The 22,284-nt window shown below is 35.0% G+C and overlaps 1 long non-coding RNA gene across 1 annotated transcript in view; it reads left to right on the forward strand.

The window, feature by feature from the left end:
- LOC113994041 overlaps positions 1 to 22,284 on the forward strand; it is a 113,277-nt gene that overhangs the window by 75,127 nt on the left and 15,866 nt on the right. The window contains exons 4-6 of the long non-coding RNA XR_005564725.1: positions 1,485 to 1,610; positions 3,240 to 3,422; positions 4,797 to 4,874. This is a non-coding gene — a long non-coding RNA (uncharacterized LOC113994041). The remainder of the gene's footprint in view (positions 1 to 1,484; positions 1,611 to 3,239; positions 3,423 to 4,796; positions 4,875 to 22,284) is intronic.

Here is a 22,284-nt window from a genome sequence, read left to right on the forward strand (position 1 = left end):
CTTCATGACTTTTCAGTCCATATTTCCACAATTTGATTGTGTCATGCATGCGGTGGGATTTGCATGGATGGCTGATCATCTTTAAGTTTTTCATATTTTACAGCTGTTAGAAAAACACAAAAAATCAGTATCATCCATGGGCTTTTATATTCTGGTAAATTGCATTTTTAGGTTCTAATAGGAAAAAAAAAGCTGTCAAATGATTTCAGTGGTGTGGGGGTTTTTGTTTTGTTTTGTTTGTTTGTTTGTTTTGTTTGTTTTTAGAGGAATCCCAGAATATAATGATAAACAAAGAGGCATAGTATTTTCTATGCTTCTCTTTAGGGCTTTGTTTTGCCACCTGTTTTGTTCATTGTCATGTACAAGATGGTCATGTGCCTTCAGTAAGTTGCTATACCCTAGGCTATGCTATTTCCTTGTTGATTGCATGTCATATCAGTTCAGTGCTTGATATTTTTCCAACTTAGAGAGACCAGCATGAAGTACAATCACCTTAAGCACATTTTAGGCTAGATAAATATCTATAAAGACATTTATATAAACCACTTTGAAATTTAGCCAATAAAATATTTTGATCCTCAGGTAAGACCATGGTCTTTTCATTTGCAGGATGGCAAAGGGTCTGCTCTGCTCTTTGGGCAAGAAAATTCAGGAGTAGCTCAATTTCTTTTTCTCATTTGCCATTGTTTTTCTAGCTGTAGGTATAGGTGTTAAATTTCCATTCCATCAATAAAGGCTAGAAAACTGCTTTAATTTTGGTGTTACCCATTGAAGGTATGTTCAGGATGTCATGTAGAAATCTTTCTGGTTTTTATAAGAAATGAGACTGCATTATACATTTTAATTCTGTTCATGGTAGAGGCCATAGAGGATTTCTATGTTTCTAAACCTTTGGAATATTTAAATCTATACAACTCTCAAGAGTCTTCTTCAGTGACCAGATTTTCGTATCACATGAGAATTAATTTAGCAAGCCATTTTGAATGTAAGAAAACTAAAACTTTGTATCTTCTAGTCCATGGTCAAGATGTTAAAACTAGCCAAAATTCTATCTATTGAGTCTAAAAACTAATACAGAATAAAAAACTTAGAATATAAAACAGTAAAGAGAAAAGTGAAAGGATAAAGAATACAGAAAAAAAATGCAAGCAACAAACCCCCATGAAATATTGAAAACTGTTCTGTGGGTCTTGGTCTCCAAAATATTTTTTTTCTATATATTCCATTGTTTTCAGCAGGGATCACTACAATTTCAGGTCTTTCAGCTTAGTCTTCTTTTTATGCAGCTAGTTTTCAAAAATGTAATTACCCACAAACACTGATTTATAAAGGTGTTCCTTGATGCTTATCCAAAAAGGTGGTGAATTAGGAGATTAGCAGCATAGTACATACACATACACATAGTACATACACACACTTCTATAGAGGCCCAAACATCTAGGTGTGAATTTGAATATTCAAAGTCAAATTATATGTCTTTGCAGGTCGCAGAGTTTGTTGAAGTGACTGGAGAGTCAGTAGTCATTGGAGCTTGTTTCCTTGGAGAAAAGTTCCATTCTGCCAAATGAGGTTGCTCAATTGAGCTCTTGGCCAACAACAACAATTAAAAGGTATCTTCTCACAGGATAGATAAGAACAGTGTCTTCTATGCTAACAAAAATAGAAACAAGTGTCTCACAGATCTGTTCATAGCTTTGTGTGCTTTTCTGTCTTTCCTTTTCCCTTTAGGTTCCCAAAATTTTGATTCATCTGCCTAAACTGGTAGCTTCTGCTTTTTTTGTCATCCTGAAGTGCAGATATTTCTTGAGCAGTATTTTTAAATTGTCTACCTTTAGAGAACCTATGGTCTGGTGAGACTTAAAATTAGAACTATATATATTAATGATTCTCCTTTTAAAATATTAAGTACCTGTTTATTTCTTCCTGTACCTATAAAAATTGCTTTCTTCTTTTCATTACTGGTGCTAAGAGGTGGACAAATTCAACTACATGAAGGATGACCTTTCTTGCATGTTTTTCAGAGGGAGAACCTCTCTTCTAATGTAGCCATAATTTATCTCCTTTTGTCTGTAATCTTTAAATTAAGTTTCCAGTTTTCATTCCTAAGCTTGAGGCCTCAGAAATAAGCATTTATCTTTCATATATCCAAAGTCAAGAACATTATTGATATTCAAAGGTCTATAGACATCTGAAAATTTCCTGTGCTTTCTTTTACAAATTTAGCCATTTCAACTCAATGACTGTCCAAATGGATAGGGCCCTGAGTTGTTTTGCTCTGAAACTGCTGAAATGAATTCCCCTAACAGAATAGGGGCATAATCCATAGAAGTCAGACTGACATAGTTGGGAAACTTTTTCTTCATTTTCTGTCATCACTGAATGCAATATTCTTTTGGATTGCTGAAGGTAAATATGGTTCTACATTTGCTGATTGCTTTAAGTGCTCCAGCACTTCTCTGCTAGATAGTCAATAAAGCATTTTCTTGGAGTTATTTAAAGTGTGAATGTACATTTAGACTATTAACAGAAGAAAGACAAAGGATAAGAATAATCCTTGAGATTTTGAGTCAAAAAGTACAAGATTTCTGGTTGCTTCTGTCTCTCAAAGGTCTTTGTTGTTCCTAGATGTACACTTCTTTAGATGAAGGGGAATAGGAATTCTCTTACCTTATATATCTGGATGGTGAGAATAAGCAATCGAAGAGTCCTATGTGAGTGGGAAAAAGAAAAGAAGGTTGTTTACAAGTAGCAAAGTGTAAGGGTCAGCTTCTTGTTAGTGTATATGTGGTCATTTCAAGGGTATTTATAATTTTCAGTGCTGCTTTTATTACTGACAAGGCTCAATATTTTTCAGCTGTTGTTTTCAAGCATAATATGTGCCTTTGCATTTTGAAAATTATGTTTTGAGAGAGGGTTGCACGTATTGAGATATGAAGATGCACTTGTTGCACCTGAACAGTCAGAATGAACATCACAATTGACTAATCTGATTGCCTTCTATGTTGGAAGGATTGGTTGCACAGGCCCATGTAATATAACTCAACTTAAGCGAGATTTTAACATCCTTTTCAATTGTATTTTTATTTATAAGCTGAGATGAATGTGTTGGATGAATGGGTTGCTAGATGGATTGAAAAATGAGCAGGCATTTGGACTCTCAAGATAGTAATTAATGGGTCAGCTTCCAGATGACAACAAGTCAATACTGTTGTCTTTCTCATTCAATTATTTTTATCTAGGATGAAAGTATTTCAAGATGACAAGACAGAATGGACCCTTAGCAAATTTACATGAGGCAAAATTGGGAAGAGAATGTTAAGTGACACTCTACAGAAAAACACTGAGAAACACAGGGGCTGAACCAACAGACACCTAAAAAGTTTAGAAGTGCAAAAGTTCAGCAATTCAGACAAAACGACCAAGTAAGTACAGCCTGGGAACTGACTTAGTAGCAACTCTGCAGAAAGGAGAGGTTATAGTGGCTTACAAATTGAGTATTAATGGAATGGTGTCACCACATATAAGACAAACTGGCCTGCATTGGAAGGAACGCGAAAAACATATCAGAGGAAATTATTGTTCCTTTGTACTTCACACTGAGGGGACTAACTGGAGTAATTTGTTTATGTCTGCCTTACAGTTCAAGAAGGATTTTAAAAGACTAGAAAGAGTCTAAAAGAGGGCTAACAAGAGAGTATAACGTGGTTAGAGGTCTGAAGCACATGGTCTTCAATTAGAGATTGCTGGTGAAAGAAAGGCTAAAGAGACCCTTAATAGCAGTCAGTGAAATTTGAAAGTACACTACAAGGATGATGGAGCTAACTCCCCTTAGTCCTGGCCCTTGGTATATTAAAAAGCAAAAGCCACAAGTTTCAACTTCGGCACTGACATTAGAAAAAGTGCTTCACCAGGAGGGTCATGCAGCACTGGAACACATTATGAAGTTTAGTGATGGAATCTCCATCCTTATGGTTTTTTCAAACTTTTCAAGATAAAGCAAAGTTGACCCAGTCTAGTACTGGCTGTGGTCCAACTTTGAGTGAGATGTTCAATTAGGTGACCTGTAAGACATCCCTTGTAATCAACATTTCTATGATTCTATGCTTCGTACTACTGGATACTTGAATGCTTCAGTTGTCCTGGTACTCCAGATTGGGTAAAAAAATACAGTGAGGCTCTGTGTCCACTATGTTTGTTACATATGTAGACATAACAGTATAGGAGTTCAATGATTAATTAAATATTTCTTTTTCTTTCAATGACCATGGGAAGATTTACATATCAAGACAAGAAAAGCTTTACTGTCATAATCCCTAAACAGTAGCAAGAAACATGTATCTTTATTCCCTGGGATTGCTAACAATGGTTGTATAAATTAAAAACTGTTAATATCAGAACACTGTAATTGATTAGCTTCTGTATGTTTACAGCTCTCTTTAATTGCTTAAAAATGCCATTTGTCAGCTTCATGTTCTATTGACAATGTTATCGATTTATCCGATTTGGGCTTTGTCTTGTCTCTCGTACATAAAACTCACATATGCAGTTCAAATGGGAAATGACTCTATTGATTTCCTTAACTTGAGCCCAAATGCTAAAGATTTTTGGATAAGCTTTCTCATTATTTAAGCCAAAATCAATAAGAGAGAGCATCTTTTAATGAAAGAGCAGTTTGAGCAACGTACTTCAGAAATGGGGTCCTGTTCATCCTTTGCTTTACAAATCGATCTCTTTGGTTCCTTAAGTGAGGTCCAATTGGTTGACATTGTGGTTTGTCTTTGTGTGTAAACTTGCAGCTTCAGAAAGGAGATGAGCTACAGAGACAGCAGAAGAAAACACTTTCTCTGCCACAGGAAAAAGATGATCTTATTGAGGTACCACACTGTATGTTGTGTGTTCTGTAAAATTCTTGCTTTTTATGGCCATTTAAAAACTACTTAATTTATGGGAAAAATAATATCTTTTTCAGTTTTATCTCTTTGTCTGTTATGATTCTGTTGTGTAATTTTATTATTCTTTTTAAAAATATTGCATACTTAAATTATACAATAGTTAATTTGGAACTGTCACCTTCTTTTATGATTTTGCTGCATAAAATGCTATCACTGACTACAATCTGATCACATTGCTTTGTTAACCTTTTAATTTGTTCTGGTTTTATTTCATTGCTATCCTCAAGAAATTAGATTTAGAGCAGCTCCAGATTAAGCTGTATAAAAGGAAATCTGAGATAAAAAATGGAGAACTGAAACTGAAGAGCTACAGAATGAACTGGGTAAATCCAGCTAGTTATATGGGCAGGCTAGTTACATAGTTCAGGTACTGTACTAAGATATCATTAACTGCCCTGAACTACATAAATTAAGCTGATTATGCCTTCACTTAATTAACTGAGAATGACCTATTGATGTATAGGCAGAGCAAGATAGAGACTACATGCTGCACTGTACTAAATTTATAGGTTTTCAATTAGTTCTATTATTGACTGAGACTACTTAGAAAGGAGTTTACTTTTATGTTTTGTAGCAGGTTTTTAAATTAGGAAGTTATTTGGAAATGTTTGGTTTGTATGCTCTTGAATGATTTGAAAAATGATCCAGTGAAAATTGTTTTTTCATCTATATTCAAGGCTGATTGTTTGTCTTTGAAACTGCTGTTATGATTTATTATAAGTATTGATTAATCATCTCCAAAACATTAGTAATCTCCAAATTTTAGTCATAATGCTTTTAGAAATAATATAATCAGATTGTTTGTTTAAAAGAAAATTTTAGAGAAATGCAAGGAAAATCTCCACAAAAATCTGACCATTTTATTGTAAACAGAGATAGAGATTTTTCTTTCAGAAAAAAAATACATTGTGATTTTACTTAAGTTCCATACAACACCTAATAGTGATTTACTAAATGTATTAAATAATCTCAGTAATATATTTACAGGTTTTGGTCAAAGTAGAATAGGAATTTGTCTAATGTAAGGATTTTTATTATGCAGAATGATGGAGTCAGTTAGAATTTAGTTACAAATCGACTTCCACTGTAGACATGCTTTCAAAAAGTCAGACATTTAGAAACCAAAGACAGGAAAAAAAATATAGCTGTTAATTAGTAATACTACTACAATTTTTGGAGAAATGTAATAAGTTTAAAAATATTAGCATGTAATAGTAGTAGAACTATTACATCAGGCTGATGATTCTTCTGTAGTGTTTCTATTTTAGAAGATGTATTTAAAACATAAAATAATAAAACATCCTACAGATAAGATTGTTTATTAATATAACAAGTAAAATAAACCATTATGTATACTTAGCAAAATAGACCCTGACTACTCCTGTTTCGGTCCCTGAAAAAAGTTTTCTTTAACTCATTCTTAAGTATACATTTTTGGGGGTAATGTACTTGCTCTACAGATAACAGTTGTTCATGGTACATGTCTATGATCAAAGTTAACGTAAAATCTGCATTTTTTTAAAAAATGGTATACTAAGTGGAAGAATATGTATAGTCTTATCCCCTGGGACTGGATTGCTGTCCTTGTTGATGTAGTTCTCTTTAAGCTTGTAAAAAAATTATATGTACATAGATTATAGTATCTAACTGTGTTTTTTTTTTAAGATTAATTTTCAGCTTTTCAAATGGCAATGATTCTTTGAGGTTTTTGTCTTGATGCATGCCTGTGATATTCAGTTACCTTATGCCATAGCATCCATCTAAGGTTTTATGGTTAAATCTGCCCTCTGTAATTCAGCTATCACCTTATTGAAATATCTCCTGAGGTTTTCCCAGTCTATATTGAAGTTGACTACATTGTGCACATATTCAGTACTTACTCTTCCTTCAAATGTGGTCTATAAGCCTTTGGTATGGACTGGTCATACATAGAACACAAACCTCATCATGGTAAATTGATATAGGTCCTTGATTTCACTAGTTAGATTACAGTGGCAGCACCAGCATCTGGTGGTCAGCTGCTGTCCAGCTCTTTTGACCATCATTGACTGACCAAGCCAGGTCTCCGTTTTGTCCCCCTTATTGACATGTATTAGCATGTGCAACTCGTTACTCTCCTATATGATAATTTCCATAATTGTTAGGTTGACTTGTTTACTTGTTTACAGTTCATTTACTGCGTTATAAGTAAGTGGCTTATGAGTTCCATCACTTGCTTAACACCTGTTAATGTCTCAGTGTTTTATCTCCATTCTCCACCAGTTCATTTATATTAGCTTCTTGTAATTCAGATCTTCCCCTCTTAGCCCATCCCTCTCCTCTCTCTGTCTTTATCCTCCACCTGTTAACATTTGTCCAGGCCTTTGCCTTTTTTTCTCTATCCTAGCTGTCATTGCCATTTCTAATTGTCTGACTCATTTTTTAAGCCTCATATCTACCATTTAGATCTCTTTCATTAGGAGATCTTATTCTGTGGATTCTTCATACACAGGATGGTCAGAAATTACACTTTTCTGCTATGTAATTATTATATTCCTTTCTGATTTTCATTGATTCAAGCAGTTCATTCTTCTCACCCATGTCGATTGTTTTCTCTGGCATCACAAACTCTTATCCACCCACTCATAGCCTTAAGTTATACACACTGTTTACTTCCTCAACTTCTTTTCCCAGTTGCCTGAGAAATCTCTACAAATACTCATGACTCTTATCTCTTTTCTTTTCTCCTTTACTACCATAATTTCACTGCTAAAGAAATTTCCAGCTAAAGAAATTTCCAGCTAAAGGAATTAGACCATTTACCTGTTCCATCGTTTTGACCATGCCACTTTTTATTCTCCTTATGTTGTGTCTCATGAAATTAATTTTTTTTCATTAGCCTTCATGAGTTCTTCTCATTTCTGACACTTGTCATTTGCTATGTCACATTTTATGTCACGTATTTCAAATTCCTCCTTTTTTCTTTGATGTCAAAGTGAAATTTCTTTTTCTGCTCCTTCATGGGCTGTTTTTATACTTTCTTTCATTACAATCCTGAAACATGCTGTATTCTTCTTGGATTCATATTTTTCTTAAACTCGTTTCTTTTAGTCCACCTTATGGTGGACTAAATTGGTCAACCAGTGATCTCTAAATTTTGCATCAGTAGAAGAAATCTGATGACTGACTCTTTCCTCTCCTTCTTGTCTCCCTGACAAGAATCCAGACCTTTGTGTAACAATCAAGTTTTACAGCTTGCATATTCATGTTACCATATCTTAATTACAGTGTTCAGTTCTCTCTTCTTCCTATATATCACATTCACTTAGGATTAACTTCAAATTGCGTTACAGATTAATTAGGTCAGGAATCATGCCTTCCTTTTTTTTTTTTTTTAATTGGTCCAGCATAAGAGGCTGCATCTTTATTTGTAAATGAAACTGCTGCTTGTAGGGATTCTTATGCTACCTGTGCTCCTCTAAATAATTCCTGGAATGGTTCAGGAGTTTGTATAGACATAGGCTCATTTCTAATAGGCAGGCCGTTTGTTTAAGACCATGGATTCTGACTGATCCATGATCATTTGCCTTGGTGACAAAGAGTAGTTACTGGCACATTTAATTTACTGGCATGGATGCAGTCTCTCTTGATCCTAACTGACTTTTGATAGCTGCGTTTGCACAAAACAATATTACTTCCTCTAATAATTGCAATAATTTAGGCTAAGAGAAGATGAAATGGAATTTGTAGTATTATTGTAACAAACTGAGAATAGGTTCAGCCATAAGTCATCTTAAATGTTTAAGAAGTTTTGATCCATGTAGGACAACATGTAACATATATTTTTCAGAGAATTATACATACGTATTTCTGCCTAGGTATTTTCATAAATGGAGGAATGCTGCTAAAATCCCTTTTCTAGCCCAGTTTTGACGCATAAGCTAAAGTCATCAGAATTCGGTAGTGGTCCTTGAAGGATATTTAAGCATCACAGACAGTGGTAGGTATTGGCATTCATACTGAATGACAAATATATTATTTTCTCATTCAACAAAGCTCTCAGAGCAGTATCACCCTGCTGCCTAGGTTGTAGTTCTTGGACTGTAGATTTCTCCAAGAGGCACAATAAAGAAACGCAACTTTGCATGTTACAGCTCGTTACATCTGGCATCTGCTCCAGAATGTTTCCCTCATTTAGGTAAGAGATAAGGAAATATGAGAAAGAAGAAAAGTGTCAAAGGAAATTATTTGTGCCCTTTACTTTAATACTATTTTCTTCAGTTGTTTGTCCTTATATCTTACTTTCTGCCCACAGACAGATGTGTTGCCAAATATATTGCCCTTTTGTCACTGCATTTCTCTCTAAAAACCTTTCTCTGTAACTTTGGGTATATACTCTTCAGCCTAGAGTTTAACTCTGCAAACTTGTTGGCAACACACCCAGGGCTTTGTGATCTTCTTCCTAATCTCTCCTCAGAACAGTTGCTTCATCTCTGAGATGCCTAAGGAATCAGTTTATGCACTTCTACACATCAAACTCTGTTTCTCTATGCCTGTTTTCCTTACGGTATTCTTTTTTTATTCAATGTATTTTCATTTTTTCCTAAATGAAGTAATGCATGTATAGTTGGACCTTAGCCCTAATGGATCTGTATGATTTCCTCTTGCATAAGTGAGTAGTTTGCTTGGAAGGTTTGCCCTTAGGTATACTGCGAATGTTCTCCTAAATTTCTCCAACAGGAAACCTCTGGATCCCTTTCCCCACCCACGACGTGGGGGAGCCCAGTTCTAGTTCCTTCTCCATCTGAAGAACCATTCCGACGTCTTGAGGGACGGGGAAAGGGGACTCCAGCGACAGGGTTTTTCAGGCCCCGAGCCTGGAGGGGAGAGGTGCCCTCCCCTCCCCCCAGCACCCACGTGGCTCCATGGCAGGCACAGAGACAGCACACCGGGCGTGGAGAGGAGGCAAGAGAGAGTTTATTGTTGGGGATGTCACATTTATAGGGTTAGGGAGAATCACAGGTTAACCAATTAGAAGTCTCAAAGGGCTTACAGGAACACCCAATCACAGGAAGGGGTTAACAAGGACCAATGGGACACCTCAGGACACCTTTCCCAGGACATTCCTGCATGGGAGATAACAGTTGCTGTGGGGGGTGTTGGGAAGAAGAAACACGTGTTTGCAAAGGGACCACAAAGAGCCATTTTAAGACATGTTTAAACAAGTTTCTCATCAGATTCACTGCTACAGAAACCTAATAAGAAAAACTGAAATACCCTATTTTGTGAAAAGCTGAGCAAAATTTCACACCGTCATTGGAATTCCCAATTCACATTTCACTGATGGGGTTTTTCTACTGACTCACTATTGAACGCTATCTTATATCATGTTTTTAAGTGAGTAGCATCCTTTGAATGCTTGTCCATCTATATATTCATACTCTGTGAGTTTGCACTGCAAGCACATTGGGTTAGGAGTATCCAGTGGTTCTGTCTAATCTTTCAAACTATATAGAATAATAAAAATTAATGAATTGAACACAGCTTTTGTTCTCAGCAATTCAGAAGTGTCTAAGACACAGATTTTGAAAAGGGGACAGAGCGAAACGTGGGTAGTGAATTTATAAATAAACAGCACAATTGAAAATCTATAATAATGGAAAAGTATCCTTCTCTCTCAAGTGCAACCTCTTCACAGGTATGTTCACACAATGCTTTATTCTTAGCAGCGCTAAGTGCTTTTGTAGTGAAAGTTACCTGGAAATGAATCTTGAAATCTTCTTAGAAGAGTGGAACCGTAGAACAAGAAATGCATCCTTTGAATGTCCTATCCTGGAAAAGTAATTGATGGAACCGAATATGCAGTTCCAAGTTACCACTCTGCCAGTCTCAGTAATACTGGCAGCCTTCAATGAAGCCACTAGTTCACTTAGCATTTTGGCAGATTTTTCTTGCTGCAAATCATACTGTTTTCTGTTGTTGAGTGGACAATATCTACCTAGAGATTTCCATGTCATTTGATTTTAATATTCGTAACTGAACTAATTATTATACTGTGCTAACTTACTCATAATTTCATCATCATATGTCTCCTCTCCACAACATTTCCAAAATAGTGAAAAAATATGGGAGAGAAGAATAATTATTCTAATTTTTTAAATATAAACTTCCTATAATGCACGTCTTTTCTAATATAATGATGTGTTGCTGCACAAATCAGGATAGTATATGTATCAATTTTTAAAGTAGAATGTTTTATATGTTGCTGTATAAAAGTTGTACATACAGCCACAAAGCTCACATTTCTATAACTTTTTGATTCCTTTTTTATAATAATTCAAAAAATCAGATACCAAATGCTTATATAATGCATAATTTACTGACAAAATAACGTCTTACACAAAATGCCGTACAGTATAACTACAAGAAAATTAATATACTGCAAAAAGGCACAAGCTCTGTGCATGTACGTAGATGGATTTTGAATCTTTCACAGACAAAACTATTTCAAAGGTTTTCACTAGTATTCTTCATCAATTTACTTGAGTTCCATCTAACTTATGCTTTAATTGACAAAATGACTGTACAAGCATCAGATGGATGGAAGATAAGAGGGGGCAGCAACCAGGTCAGAATGATTAGGGCACCTTACATGCTGCACAGGCAACCTTTGAATGGTACACACAGGAAAAGAAAAGTATGTTGGTTTCCTATCTACCACCACACAAGTGTTCTATTCCCCCATCTGAAACAAGTGAAGATTTACATCCAAAACTCTTACTTCACAGGCAAGCACTTTTACCAGTATCAAAAAAAAAAGGAAAAAGCATCTTCCCTCCCTCTGTACTGAAACACTATACCAAAATAAATCAGATTTCAGAATCTTCTCAGAGTTGTTGCTAAAACCAATCAACGTATTTCAATTCAGTTTATGAATCAGTGCAGATACATTTAAAGTGGATTTTTCTATGAAAAAAATCTGCTAAAAATTGACTTGCATTACTCTTTTGTAATTGTTATCAATCAAGAAAAATCAGATTGATATTAAGAACAACCAAAACTGAAGTGGGGAGGGCGAGGCAGAAGTAAGAAATTTTAAAGATAAAATAAGAAAAGGCATAATGAAATAAAGTCTGTTTTAAAGATATTTTAGCGCAATATGAGTTGAGTAAGAGACTATCCATACCATGCCTTGGCATGGCATACCACACATTCCATGCTACACCATACTGGACTGTCTGGATTGTCTTTTGTCAAAATTGTATTCCAAAATCAGTTCTCATACAGTATTCTAACACTCCCCTACTCAGAATCCTGAACTGGCGGTAGTCAGCTTGGCAGAAGAGAGAATCATGAAAACATCATAGAAATACAAGCGACACAGGGAACTCAAGCATAAAACTAAGCAACCGCAACGTAAGGGAAAAACAGGGTTTTACATGTAATGGATAGGAAGGAAGTCTTGGGAGAGAGGTCAGCAAGAGTTGCGACTGTTTTGGAAAGTCGTCATACTAGAAGTCCTTTTGGAAAGGGAGTTGGAGAAATGCAGCAGAAGAGTATTGAAAATGTCTTTCATCATGAGAGTCTGTAATCTTGCTTAAGGAAGTAGAAGTAGTTTGAGGAAGCATATGCTGAGATTATCCCCTTTCTCAAGTCATACTAAAAATCTGAATATCTGGGAGATTATGTTAATCAAATTCTGGTATATAGAGGGGACAAGAAGGGGGAACTCAGAGAAAAGTAGATTTTTATGTATTTACTCATATTTATTTGTTTATTTAAGACATTTATTGGCACTTCTTTAACTCAGAATTGACCTTCTTACATTTGTACTCAGTAAGTGCAAAAAAATTAATAAACTATTTAAAAAATACATTGAACAAAGTATTTAATATATTGAATGTATTGAATTCACCCTCACTAAGTTTGCAGATGCCACCAGACTGGCGGGGGAGACAGAGATATGCCAGGAGAAACCCAGTCTTCAACAGGTTAAAAGACTGGGCCAGCAATGTGGGAATGTCAGTGGAGAGCAAGCAGAACGTGAACCAATAGTGTGCCCTTGCAGCAATGGAGGCAAATATGTCCTGGGCTGCATGAGCAGGATTTTGGCCAGGATCAACAGATGTGATTATTTCACCAAACTTACTGCTTGTTAGGTGACACCTGTAGAATGATATTCAGTCTTATTTTCCTTCAGTTCCACAGAAAAAGAGAAAAATTGGAGAAGACTAACTGGGGAGGCTGCCGGGATGATTATGGTGTTGGAGAACTTGGTATATAAGTAAAGTTTGAACTATCCAGGGTTTGTTTTCAGCCCACAGAAGAGAAGGCTTCGTACAAGCCTTGGGGGTTGGCCTCTTCTCTCAGGTAACTGGTGACAGGATGAGAGGACATAGTCTCAAGCTTCTGCAGGGGAGCTTTAGGTAGGACATTAGGATGAATTTCTTAAAAAAGATTAGACACTGGAATGGGCTTCCCAGGGAGGTCACTGTCCCTGCAGGTGTTTAAGGAAAACCTGGATGTGGCACTTAGTGTCATGGTCTAGTTGACATAGTGGTGTTCAATCATAGGTTGGACTCGATGATCTCAAAGGTCTTTTCCAAACTAATTGATTCTGTGACTCTGTGATTTTGTGAATGTAAACAGTTTTCTAGTATCTCAAAGGTTAAGTGTAGAGACAATGGAAGTTCTCTCTTACTAAGGGGGAATGGTAACAAAAAAAGTATCAAAGAGCACAGATGACTTCCAGGGAAATTCCAACTGATACAAAAAAATATTCTTCACTTTGAGAACAAGTTGCCAGGAAAAATAATGGAATATCCCTCACTAAAAATATTCAAGATATGGCTTAACAAGGCCCTCAACAACCAAATCTAGGGACTTATTACAACAAGAAGCCTGAACAGATTCCTTAGAGTTCCTCCTGAACTAGACTTTCTTATGGTTTTATGTAGTGCTTTTGATTATTACTCAATTCATTACTCAATTAATGAATTGAGTAATGAATGGCAGTGTGTATTTATTATAATTGTCTTTAATATTTTATATTTTCACTTACATAAGCCAGTATTATGTTGCAATAATTGCATCATCCTTTTTTTTAAGTTATTTTGATATAAATTTCAAAAACATCAAAGTAACTGTGAAAACAATAGCTTAACAAAGATTTTCATGGCCAGTCTTCGCGAACGAAGATTTGGGAAAGGTCTTTACCCTTCGAGCCTGCGCAGTGGATTTTTTAGGTGAGACACAGTGTGCGCTGAACTGAGCCCACACTTTAATCCTGAGGTTCATCTGCCGGGGCCGAGCGAGCTCGGACGGTGGCAGTGAGGTCCTCGGGACGTAGGTTTGTTTAGAGTGACCTTCTCTTAGATGGATGGCCTTACAGGGCTGACGAGCTCCATCTGCCCGGGGAAGTCCCCTGACTGGGAATCGAACCCAGGCCGTGGTGGATGCAACAAAGATTTTACATATTTATTGTTAGACAACACAGATAATGCATTAGCAAAAAACAACAATTTTTTCACATTAACTAACCAAGTTCCAAGAAAAATGTAATCTTTCTAGCTCTTTGTCATGTTATTTTCTTCATATTAAATTTAAAGCAATCTGGATATGACCTTAGTTTGGATCTCATATATAAAACTGTTCAAAAATTTTACAAAGTAGAATAAGGTTGAGATATTCTAAAACTTTTCAGAATACCACTTGACTGTATTTTTAGCACAATATTTGTTTTACATGTGATTGAGTAATTTGGGGTTTTTTTCGGTAGAGTTTATAAAAAAAGGAAGCATATAGCTGAACTAGGTGAACATCTGTGGCAACTTATCTGTTTATTCAAGGGAAGCCTGTTGTACAACATGCAGAAGCATGCCAGAGACACAGATCTCAAGATTCTTAAAACTTTACAGACCATATTTTCTTTTTCACTTGTCCTGATGAAATTTAATGCTTTCAAGATCTAATTATTTTGGTTACTCAGAATAGCAAGATCACCACAAAAAAATTAAATCTTTTTAGTGTGCAAAATATTCCTCCTTGGTTTAGAATTCTTTCTCCCGAACAACCTGTTTTGAACTATATTCCCATGGAACTGTTCTAGGTATTTTAGCAGTTTGAGAATAAAGGGCTTGATAAGGGTGGTTCACCTTTTATATCACCAGCACTATGTAGCTACAAGTCATGATCTGTTTTCACTAGGGGAAAATGGAAGAAGAAAAACAGAACCTGTATCCTAGCTCTGCAGGAACAGCAAACAATTTAAGAATGATGGGATTAAACACTACTCCTAAAAAGACAAGTAGACACTGACTAGTTTCAGTGTATTTTCAAGTAGGCAAAAATCTAGGCTAGAACTGCATAAAAGAATTCATAGAATCATAGAATCATAGAATCGATTGGGTTGGAAAAGACCTCCGAGATCATTGAGTCCAACCCTTGGTCCAAATCCAGTCCATTTACTAGATCATGGCACTCAGTGCCACGTCCAATCTGCGTTTAAAAATCTCCAGGGATGGTGAATCCACCACCTCTCTGGGCAGCCCATTCCATTCAGACAACAGTTTTAGGTTTGTGTTCAATGAGATTAAAGGTGCATCCAGTTTGTAGCGTGTATGTATTACTGAGAAGGAGAGAAGGCATGGAAAATACAAACAGCAGGAAAAAGGCTGATGGTAATAAATGTAAATAATATGGGATGAAAGGAATTTCTTGCCTAGATAGAAAATAAGTGTCCTTAGATTTAATGGCATTGGGAGAAATGAGTCAATGAGAGATAAGGAAGAAAGTGAAGCAGTAAAAGAAGAAGAAATGGAAGATTACTAATATTTTATTCCTCATTTTCTAAGAAATTTATGTAATCATACTTCCAATCTGTCCTTTAGTAGTTTCAAATTCAAAACTGAAATACAAGTATCAGATATTAAATTTTATAAGTTTCAGGAAAACTAGCAGCTACATAGTGGAAACTCAGAATACCATTCCCTTTTAAAGGTAGAATCTAGATTGTCTGACTGAAAGCTAATCAAATTAAACACAGGAACCTGGTGAAGCTTAGAGGAACAATGAGAAAGCTAGAGAAAGAAGCCTTTGTAACCTAATGGAGCACACTGAACTGGCTGCTCCTTGTACCACCAGAGAACATTTAGCCTATTGACTTCCGTGTAACATCCGCCAATATCATAGAAACGTAGAATGGTTAGGGTTGAAGGGACTTTAAAGATCATCTTGGTACTGGGTAGGAGCAAGTGTGGGACTGCAGAGAGAAAACACAGGGTCGTGACAGACTGGACCTTGCTGTAGTCTTTCCAATTCAATGGATTCAAAGAGATAAAGTAGGTAATGAATAATAGAACTTTTTAGTCACTTAGACCTTATTGTTCTATCTGCTTATGAAAGCTGCAGTTCATATGATTACTGGGTGGGGATATTTTTGTTTGTTTAAAGGGGTTTATGTGTTTTTATTTTTGGGTGCTTTTTTTGTGTTTGTTTTTGTTCTTTTATGAGGTTTGTTTGTTTGTTTTGGGTTGGGTGTTTTGTTGTTTGTTTGTTTCTTTTTTTGCAGCCAGAAGGATAATATCATGTCTGGACAAGACAAAGTATTTTGCTGGTATTTCATGAGTTGTATTAGAATCATTAGGATATTTTGACTGAATGCACCTTTTCTCTTTTCGTTGCTTTTATTGTATTTGGGAATCTTGAGTTCAAGTAGCAGAGACAATATCCAGACATTAGTACAGAGCTTTTTTTTATTTAAGTAGTCTGACTTTTTAAAATCTTATTGCCTTTCTTCCACATTATAAATTTAGGTAAACCAATATTTAAGCTAAGTTTAAAACTATGTATGCCTTGGAACTTTTTAGCAAGATATTTTGCTACCATCTTTGAACTTCTACTGACTTCAGAAGTCAATAGTTGTATTTGAGATTTTACAGGGGTTTTTGAATGCTTATTTAGAACAAGTTAATATAAGTTTTCCATAAAAGCCTGTTGCAAAAGATTTCAGATTGATGAGCCATTTATTAGACTCTTCATTCTTTTTTAGATGTGATCATGGTATTCACAAACTCCTTTTTGCTCAGTTGTGTTTTTTAGCATACTAAATGATTAGGGATAAAATAGTCAAAACTGCAAAATCAGGCTTTGTTAGACAACTCCATTGAGAATAAGCTCTCTTCATGGCAAAATCATATTGAAGCACTACATTCTTATTTACTTTGAGCAATGTGAACAGAGTTGAGAAATGTACCTTTTAATCCACAAAATATAATATTGTTTAACGATTAAGTTTCAGATTAAGTGTGGTTTTTTTATAACTGTAATGTAATGTTTGTTAGAAGTTGTTTTCAGAAGATTTTAACTTGAAAAGCATCAGCATTTCTAAAACTTCCATGCATGAAACTAGTCTCTCAAGTTTATGCTAGATACACACATCTTGATTATGAACAATACGGCTTAATGCTTAAGATTGTGCCTCAATTATTTTTGTAGATAAAGTACCCTTTTGAAGCTGGTAGCTAAGGCGTGTTTTGATGCTGTGCAGGGTCACTCAGGATGTCAGCATCTTCCAAGAACAGACTCTTGAAACAAATACAGTTGCAGCTATAACCAATCTGCAGTGCAAATTCTTCCCCAGAAAACTTCTTAGAGTTCCTAGAAAAGCATTGCAGATATCCGGAAATTAACATTCCAAATAGCAAACAAAAGTTACTGAGAAAAACAAAAAAAAAAGGAAGAAAAAGAGAAAAAAACAAACTAAGGTTTTTTTGCATTAACACTAAATCAAGGAATAATTACTAGAATTCATAAATGATCAACAAACAATAGAGGCTTGGTTCACCAGATGGCAAAGACAAATTTTAGAATAGCTAGTGGATTTTTTTAATTTAGTGAATTTAACTAATTAACATGTAACAATGCTAACACATTTACATACCAAGTGTGTGGACTGGGTGTGGTGGTTGTCTCTGAAATTTTATTTTACCACCAGAATGCACTTTGTGCTCTTTGCATTCTTTGTCACTTTTAAGATCCTTGGCAATTTTTGAAATATTTGGTACTGCAAATATGGCCTGTCATTTCCACAGATGGACAGATTTAATCTGTCAGACTGGTGGAATTTGCAGTAAATTCACTGTAGCACAAGTGAAACCATGAGAAATTTTTTTGTCTTAAATAGCTGAATGTAAGTCATCACTTTTCATCAAAATACTGTCTGACATTTAAGTACAAAAGAAGAAAGTTCATTTGTAGATTCAGTAGAATATTTATATTAATATAAATCAATTTTTTAATTATCCAAATGAAAGCAGAAGTATTCTCAATTAAAATTAAGTATTTAAAAATGTTTGGCTGTAAATACAGTCTTGAGAAAAATATGTTGAATAGTGTATTGACCTACAGGAAAATAAATATTTTAGGAAGTCCAAAATAACTTTTTTCCTTGATTCAATTTATTTTGAAAATAGAATGTTGATTATTAAATCAGAAACCCTTACAACAGAATCTGTTATGTAACAATGAAACACATCAATGTGTTCAGCAAAGGTTTGGTAATTTGTCAAATACAATATTTTAGGTATATAATTGTCATTTTTTGATCAGTCTGATCTAAAACATGCTGGATCAAATTTTTTTTACAATAATGTAGAATGAAGTATGATTTTTTTGTCTGAGCTATATTACAGTAAATGATTGGTTTATGTAGATAGACATTTCTTTCTTCTTTGTAGTGAATTTCGTTGCGCTTTGTAGCTTGCCAGTGTTTGACTGAGGATATTTTCCTTGTGAGGTCAAACATGTTTCAGTGCCTGTTTTGCTATGTTAAATCTAATAGTTAACTTCGTTGTTATGCCCATATAAATACTAACACTGTAACAAAAATCCTTTTAATAGTCCTGTGAAGCAGACCACCTAAACCAAGAACATTTATTTCCATTGAAGGCCTGTGCTAATTTTTTATTAAGAGATACATTAAACATTGATATATCCAACCTCTGATTGAACTTTCAGAGTTGTCACATATGGGGTAGCTGAAGATTTACTATGCAATATAAAATGAGGCGTATACAGTAAGCTTCATAATAAATGATCTTTGCAGGCTGGAGATTGCCACATAGAACAGTTTCTTTTTTTTGCACAGCAGTAAAGGGATTTGAAAAAGCAAATATGAAAACACAGAAGTTGGAAATGCTAAAATTAAAATATTCTCAAAGAAAATCCAAGATTGTTCCCTGCTGAGAAAACATATTTTAGAAAGTCTGCCTTTCAGTCATGGAAAATCAAACAATGATAGATGATAGGCAAACATATTTTAACAACACTTTTTTTCACATTCTACAAGTAGATTACTATAGAATACTATAAAATTCTACTAGATTGCTAATAGAATACTATAGAATGGTGAGATAATAAGTCTGAACAACTTTGATTTTTGTAATATATCAAGAAATGCTTGTAAAGGTTTATTAAAAAGCTGACTACGAAAAGATTTCTCTCATGTGTATAATGTATAAGTTAATGGAACAGAAAGATACCTTAGTAGAAGTAAATATGTGTTAAGTAGTAAGGAATGATATATAATGACAGAAAGGTTAAATTTATAGCATGTTTAGAACATTGCATCTTATCTCTGTCTTTTCTGTTGATTTAAATACACAGCTGGAAGACCAAAAGATAATTGTTCATCAGCAAAGGCAGCCTTCAGTGGACAATCAGAATCTGCCTACAGCTAAAGAAGCTCACTGGTGTGATGCCTTTGTCACTCTTAAATCCAATTTCACAGAAGCTGAAAGGAAGGTGTGTCAAAGCTTTAATACAGCTTAGCCACAAAATAGTAGTGACAAAAGATCTTAACCCAAAACTTTCAGAAGCAACATGCAAATTATTTTTAAAAGGATGCTACATGTGAAGCCTAAGTAAATTTTGATTTTATTTATTTTTGACAGTGGAGCATGCATTAATTACACTGGAGTATATTTACACATGAGGGGAAAAAAACTAAGTAAAACCACCACTTTTTTTTCCCTGATTAGTTCACTGTAAAAATATCATGTGACTTTTGTGACCTAACACCTAGAATTATTATAAAGGAAGAGATGGCATTGTGTACATCATGTTTATTCTGAGAAAAATTAATAGATTTGACTGTAGATTTTGTTTACCTTTGAAGCATAGAAAAGGTGGCAATATGTGAGAATGGCATGCTTCTCTCCATTTAAATTGGAACACTTTTTAAAAATAGACCTGCAAAACAACCAGAATTTTACTACAGTGTATTTTGAACCCTTTATTTATGCCAGAGTACATAAAATTGAAAATACAATTAGAATTGCCAAGTCGAGACTATTTTATGAAATAGAGTTGGCATACATTCCTTTCATTCTGTGAAAGTAGTTGGTAATGTCTTTGCTGTAAGTAACGAACAAGTGATGTGTCACTGGAATTTTGCACAGTGCAAAAATGAGAGTCTTTGACAATCTCGTCCCCATGATCTTCACCATATCATGGCAGATTGTTTAAATAAAGAGTAATATAATGCATTACTGATACCTATGATTAAGGTTGTAATTTTATTTTATTTCATAAAAATTAAAATATCTTCTTGTTGCATTCTGGCAACTGGATAGATAGAATAACTGTTCTGAACACTACAGAAAAGACCTAATAATTTGCAATTAGATACCAATACCAACAGAAACTAGAAAATTATAAAAAGCATAGTTTTAATAAATAAAATCTGTAGGGACTAGGATTATTAAATTGATGGATACTTGTCTTCAGTACATGTAGTATGTATAGACTGCACCATCCAAGGTTCAACTTCTGGGTAACTGCTTCACTGAGGAAACAGAGGAAAAGAGTTTACCTGAATGCACACGCATTCTCAACCTAGGTTGTTTTTTTCTGCATACAATGTGTATGCAGTATAACCTAGATCATAATGTTTCTGAATTTTCAATTTCTGTAAAGAATGACAGTAGTGAAAAGTGTAAATTCATTAACTTTAATTTTCTGCTGATATAAATGTCACTTCAAAAGTTACATTTTTTTTATAGCTGGTGAAAAATTTCTGTTTTGTTTTGTTTTTAAACTTACTTGGAATATTTCTACAGTGTTGCAATATGAGATCCACAGCTACTCAATATATGCTCCTGGAGAAACCAATTCTTGTCTTCTGGATGGTCTCTTGATACACATTTACAGAAACTGAATGGCTTGACTGAACCATGGTACTAGCTACCACTGTGAATGGCAGCAGTTTCCATAGTATGCCTTACTTTTCATTTGGAAGAGAGCAATCACTTATATTAAGCTCCTCCTATGTACTGCTGCATTAACAAGAAGTGATAACAAGTTGTATGTGAGAAGCATCATCTGTTTTTCTTTTGTCAGACAAATCTGTTTTATTTTATGGTCACACAAAACATTGAAGAGGTACCAAAACATTATTTTCCACTGTAGGATGTACAAGAGATAAGGCTAAAAGTTGAAATAATTCAGCTGAGATACCAGCTGAATCAACCGTCTGTCATATAAGTGAGAGTTTAGTCTCATGGATTGCTCTTCCTTTCAATGTCCTGTCACATGCTAAGTGGTGTTCTTTGCTCTGCTCATTATTTTTTATGGTCTAAGCAGTGGCAGCCAAGGAGAGTGCTAGAAAACAGTCCTTTCAAAATGTGATGCAAGAATCACAGAATGGGTAAAGTTGGAAAGGACCACAGTGGGTCATCTGGTCCAACCTCCTTGCTCAAGCAGGAGGTCATCCCAGAGGACATTGCTCAGGATTGCACCCAGACAATTCTTGAATATCCCTAATGAGGGAGACTCCACAACCTCTGCACAGTAAAGAAGTTCTTCCTCATATTCAGGTGGAACCTCCTGTGCATTAGTTTCTGCCTGTTACCTCTTGTCCTATTGCTTGGCACTGCTTAGAACAGTCTGGCTCTGTCCTCTTGACACTGTCACTGCAGATACCTACAGGCATCAGTGAGATCCCCTCTCAGTTGTCTTCTCTCAATTATTTTGTATATTTGATTGCTGTATGAAATGTACATGTAATATCCTATAGGTATCATAATTAAAGATACATTATTGTGTGTAACAAAATGGGAGTCTGATGGTGTGCAACTAGTGGATTGTTATTTTCTTCATCTTAAAAATTGATTCATGATTTTCTTCTAGTGTTGAAGAACTTTGTCATTTGGCCATGAAATATGAATTTGCTGGTAAAGAAGTTAATATCTTGTGATATAGTCACGCAAATGAGACTTTTCTATTCTTGTTTTAGAAGAGGAAACTTTTATTTTGTACTTAATTGTTTTGGTTTTTTTTTCCTTTTGTGTACCCA

The sequence above is a fragment of the Pipra filicauda genome, unplaced genomic scaffold, assembly GCF_003945595.2.
Source record: "Pipra filicauda isolate LSUMZ 115617 unplaced genomic scaffold, ASM394559v2 scaffold355_size746361_pilon, whole genome shotgun sequence".
Lineage (NCBI taxonomy): Eukaryota > Metazoa > Chordata > Aves > Passeriformes > Pipridae > Pipra > Pipra filicauda.